General features: G+C 42.8%; 1 long non-coding RNA gene across 2 annotated transcripts; it reads left to right on the top strand.

The window, feature by feature from the left end:
* Window positions 1-200: 200 nt before the first annotated feature.
* LOC122062965 lies at window positions 201-5,542 on the top strand. 2 transcript variants are annotated; one of them, XR_006135159.1, is made up of 4 exons: window positions 201-371; window positions 542-1,815; window positions 3,702-3,785; window positions 5,362-5,542. It is a non-coding gene; the product is annotated as an uncharacterized LOC122062965 (long non-coding RNA). The 2 variants fall into 2 exon arrangements; XR_006135158.1 differs by having other exon boundaries at window positions 201-1,815.
* Window positions 5,543-5,779: the final 237 nt, after the last annotated feature.

Here is a 5,779-nt window from a genome sequence, read left to right as displayed (position 1 = left end):
ATCCATTAGTATATCTTCCATTATAAAAATATATATGTAAAGAATGGATATTAATTATTCGTTTTCCTTCAATTTCATAACTTAGAAATTCCATGTACATATCTAAGTGCATATTTAGGTATAATTGTCATACTTAGATCATATACAACCTACGACAAAAATTTCAAATTTATTGGGTGACTTTAGGCCTAACTGGTGGGAGAGCATCCACGACCGGCCGGCTGGTTCGCCATACTATGTACTGTTAAAACAGTACCTGAGAGCATTTTATTTCACTCTCAAACTCTCATTTCTCACTCCACAAGCACCAGTCTGCCGCTAAACTTCAATCTAACTTTCTTCCGGCTATTTCCTTGCATACTTCACTTCCAGTTAGTGCATTCTCTGTTATTTCTCTGCTTTAGATAACTTTGTGGAGGTTTTCTAACCTAGGTTACATTCTCTGCATCATGTATTCCTTTATGCAATTTCCTGCCTTTTCCTTGGAATCTTCTTATCACACATCATTGTTTTTACTTGCTTGTATGTATTTACCATGTAGGACACATGACTATTGATAGGGTTACTCGTAGCAAAGTGGCTACAATCCCATTGGGCAAATGGCTATGGATGAAACCTATGATACGATTTGGTTTCGAACTCCCATCGACCAAGCTAACTGGGTCCACTTCATGTCCCGGCCTCTAATCGTTGAACGCCCTATTATCACACTTCACCTTCAAGCTTTCAAAGTAAAGGAAAGGTTCAAGGCCTTGGGTTGGGAGGCTATCTTGAAAGTGGAAGAAGATGTGCATCCCAGGCTAGTTCGGGCCTTTATTGCAATCTGACCGGCAAACACTTGCAAGATGGGGAGTACAAAATCACTAGTCATGTAGGTGGTAGGGACATCTCCCTTACTACAGCTGAGTTTGGGTGTATCGTTGGGATATCCAGTGAGGAAACAAAACTTATTGCCCTCCCAGGACTACTTCCTATGGGTTCCTCAAGACCACAGAGTTAAATTTACTAAAGGCTGTAGTTACTGAGGGTGGTGAGGCCAACTGGGCCCGGATAGCAAATTGGAAACCTTCTCCAAAGGTACTGTGTAGGATTGTCCAATACAACATTCTTCTCGTTCATGGTCATTTCAATGAAATCTCTCTGATGCAAGCTTACACAACTTTGTGCCTTTACTTGGGAGAGCAGATTAGCTTACTCTACTTGATCTTGAGGCATATGGTGCACCAAGCTTATCATCCTGCTGAGGTTAATCTGTTCTATGGTAAACTTCTGACCAAGGTATTCAAGCACATGGGACTTTGTTTAGTGGGTGAAGAGAAAAGAGATTCTCATGCCATCCCTTTTGATAGGGTCATTTTGGAGAAGATGCAACTCCATGAGTATGCAAGCAATGATGTGGATGTGGCACCTATAGTTGAGGAGGAGTCAGAGGACCATGAGGATGATGAGCTGCACAGGAGGGAGGACGAGCAACATGAAGACGAAGTACAACATAGAGATGAGGAAATACACATGGAGGAGGTCCATGAAGAGTAGGAGAGAGTGATACCACAGAGAGATGAGGGAGAGGTACCACACAGGGATGAGGAGCAGTAAGAGGATCCCCTAAGAAACTTCCATATCAGTGATGTGGACATGGGTCTCAATGGGTTCACTCCGGCTGATTTTGAGAGCCTAGAGGCACAACTTCCCTGTGTTCCAGAGGAGAGCATTCATGGAAAACTGAGGGTATTCCTCAGACTTCACAAACTCATATTCCTCAGCTTCCCTTTGTGCCGGCACCAGAGTCTACCCAGCCCACTACTCAGACAAGAGGTAAATCTCATTCATTATTTTTATTAACTGTTATTTGCTTCTATGGCTTAGATGCCCCGACTCTATAGACCGTGATGGATTGTTAGACCCATACCCTGCCCGGTCTAATTTGCTCGCGGTCGCCCATTATCGAAGGGGAAGAGATGATCCCACATGTTCGTGCATTGCGTGCTAGTCCAACTGGAGGGGATTCATACCTTCCGATCCTAGATGGTAAGTGACATGATTCTCCACACATGAATCCTAGCACCAACCAACATTGCCGGAAGACTATGAGCACGGCCGAGGGCAACTACCCAAGCGAGGCCAGCTAGTAGATAGCAAGCAGTCAAGACAACATGTTGTCTTGACTACTGAAAAATATGCCACCAAAAATAGCTTGGGCCTGAATCCGATGACTATTTTCGCTGACCAAATAGGCTGCTGTCAGTGTTCTGATGCCCATGGGTCCCACCACCCGCATCGTGGATATCCCCGGATGGTCCCAAATCATCCTCCACACCTTCCTCGTGATGTGAACACTTTATGGACCTAAGTAGTTAGGTCCTCGTGCTCAAGAAATTGGATTAACCTAATCGGACCGAATAGGGTTCAGCCAAAGAGGCCCTAAGGCCAATTTGCCTTATAAGTGGGAAATGAGGAATTCATTTTCTCATTTTTCATTTTCCAAAATGTAAGAGAGGAGAGGAAGGGAGAAGAAGAATAAGAAGAAGAGGAAGAAAAGGGGGAAAGGGCTTACCTTGGTGCCGGCTGCCGCCTAGTTGCCGAAATCTCTGCCAGAGGTAAGTACAATCTCTTCTATTACTCTCTCTCTCTCTTCATTTTGGCCTAGGTTATTCTAGGTTTTGATGGAATCTTAGTGCAAAAACCATGTTGAGCTTGGGGAATGCGTGTTCCACCTCCCTGGTGCCATTGTCGAGCTCAAACTGAGTCTGGTGAGCTCCAACAACAAGAATGATCAAATGACCACCTAGGGTTTTGATCATTCAATCAACATATCTCCTAAACGTCTCAGTGGAATCAGGATTTTATTAGCTTAGAATGATGCTAGGAACATCCCCTACAAACTCCATGGAACAAATCCCGATGATCGGACCCGAGTCAGAATTGGTAATACCCAAAACAAATGAAAAGAGATCGGGGTCGATAGTTAGCAAGGAACTTGATCCCCCCTAACATAAGGGGCAGCTGCGGTCGATCCAGGGAATGGAGGGGCCCTTTTACCAAGTCTACCAGATAGAAGATGATAGAGGGCCAACTATCGTTGCATTGCACAAGACGGTGCCGTCTCACTTCGAGTTCCTTCCTTATTAGTCAAATCTGATGATACGCCTCGGCTTCAGCTGCCTGCTACTTTTGAAGTCTAGTCATCATATTAGCCTTATTGAAAGAGGGGCCTAGAACTTGATCCTCTTCGAAAACCTCCTCACAATCTGAATCAGAAGCATCAACACTGCTGTCTGCTAACGTCTCACCTTCATCGTCTATGTCATCTTCATCAATAGGGTCATGACTGACAGGGCTCTTCTCATCTTCACCAATAGGTTCAGAAATAGCAGGGCTCTTAGCAAGCTGATCAGAAATTTTGAGAGAAGAAGAAAAATTCCTCAACTCCTAAATATTTTGGACAGTTGTTGTATTGCCACTGAAACAAGCTATGGAAAGCACTAGGGTTGTTTTCGGTGGGCTGTTTCTGGTGATTGCCTGAGCCTTAGGAGCTCTCTTCTAGTTCCACCGGAAACAGGACTGATATTTTCGGTGGGTGTTTCCGATGACATTACTGTCACTGATGGACTTTATCTGTACCCTTTGGGAGTAACCCATGTGGGCCTTTCTTGGTGTTTTCGAAACTTATTGATGTATGGTTGCCTTTGTGTCTAAGACAGTGACGTGCACGTGCCCTGAAGTCAGAATTGAGTTGATCGACCGATGGCCGTACTTAAACCTTAACACACACGAGGATAAATAAGGTGAGGGACGGATTGCTTTTATTTTGGGAATGTTTATTATTTAGAATTGCTCGCATGTGTAGAATTACATGTTAATTACATTGTTCAATGCTGATAATGTTCTATCACATGTTACATTTTATGATTATGATATGAATTGTTATGGAGATGTATGGAGAGATCTAGTGTTACTGAGGTGGTACTAGTACTGCGATCGCCATGTGTTTGTTGTATGTATGAGATGGAATCCGGTGTCACCGAGGTGGTACCGATACCATGATTACCATATGTCTGTTGCATTCATGCATTGATTATATGCATTAGAATTGGTTTTAGTCGTGTGTTAAACTTTGTGGCCGATGTGTTACCGATATCATGTGCTCTGGGACTGCAGTTGAAAATGGATATGCTTCGTGGCTGATGATTGGTACTGGTGTTGTGTTGTCCATACTCAACTATTATATGCGTGCTAGATTAGGTAAATGGCCGTGGTTTACACTTTGTGGCCGATGTGTTACTGGTATAGTGTAATTCATACTAACTGTATCACTATAAAGGCATGTAGAATATTTGTGGTTAGGTATCACTCCCTTTGCTACAAACCCTTGTTGTTGGCAAGGGTTAAGGTGCTGGATAACCTATTGTGGTATGTTCGATGTGTCTTTTTGGAATGCCACACCCACGGTACGATGTGCTGAGGTGGTACAGGTACTGTGATCACTATGTGTTTGTTGTATGTATGAGATGGAATCCGGTGTCACCGAGGTGGTACCGGTACCATGATTACCGTATGTCTGTTGCATTCATACATTGATTATATGCATTAGAATTGGTTTTTGTCGAGTGTTACACTTTGTGGCCAATGTGTTACCGATAACATGTGCTCCGGGACTACAGTTGAAAATGGATATGCTTCGTGGCTGATGATTGGAACTGGTGTTGCGTAGTCCATACTCAACTATTATATGCATGCTAGATTAGGTAAATGGCCATGGTTTACACTTTGTGGTCGATGTGTTACCGGTATAGTGTAATTCATACTAACTGTATCACTATAAAGGCATATAGAATATTTGTGGTTAGGTATCACTCCCTATGCTACAAACCCTTGCCAACAAGGGTTAAGGTGCTGGATAACCTATTGTGGTATATTCGATGTGTCTTTTCGGAATGCCACACCCACGGTACGATGTGATTGTTGTCGGAGGCGAGAACTTATCAGGCATGGCTAATGATTATTACAGGTGCCGTGACAGCCAGGAGGGGGTTATCAGGGGTTTTTTGGGTGACCCATGGTCGCATATGGGGGTCGGTAGACTTCTATTCATGATTAGGGTTTGTATCCCTGTGTAGTCGATGGTAGTTCCGAGATGAGGGATACAGCCTAATATGCCGTAGTAGTATTTACCAGACTTAGTTGTATTGTTAGGTGGATAATAAAAAAAATGAATTGTATCACAAGCATCATGGACTATGTGTTTAATTTTCGTAACCATGCATCATATTTACTTATGCGAATGTTATGCTTGGATGTGTATGAACCCCACCACTCATTAAGCGAGTTGAAAGCTCACCCCATGTATACACCTCTTTTTAGATGATGATGTAGGTACTGTGGTGTCGATGGGGTGTGACCCAGTATCCTTAAGGTCAGAGTACGGTGTGAGTGACTGGTGGATACCAGAAGTGGAGGAGCACGATCAGGACTATGCTTACAATCACTATGCTTATGTTGCACCGTGAGTAGTGTAGCATATTTTTTATCCTTTTGATATAGACTGTGGATTGTATATTTTGAGATTTATATTTATAAGTCTTGGATAATTGTAACAGAATAACTAGGTTATGGCTATTATATTATCATTAGATATCTCCCCATTTTATTGATGATTCCGTTATTATATTCTGATTCCATTGCTTTTGGTTGGTTTGTAATGTGAGATTGTGAAATGTTAAGGTACTGCGATTAGAGATCCTGGTAGGTTATAAGACTGGTATATGTCTTACTCACACCA

This window comes from Macadamia integrifolia, unplaced genomic scaffold (assembly GCF_013358625.1).
Source record: "Macadamia integrifolia cultivar HAES 741 unplaced genomic scaffold, SCU_Mint_v3 scaffold115, whole genome shotgun sequence".
In the NCBI taxonomy this organism is placed as follows: domain Eukaryota; kingdom Viridiplantae; phylum Streptophyta; class Magnoliopsida; order Proteales; family Proteaceae; genus Macadamia; species Macadamia integrifolia.
This window is presented reverse-complemented; position numbering and strand designations above follow the sequence as displayed.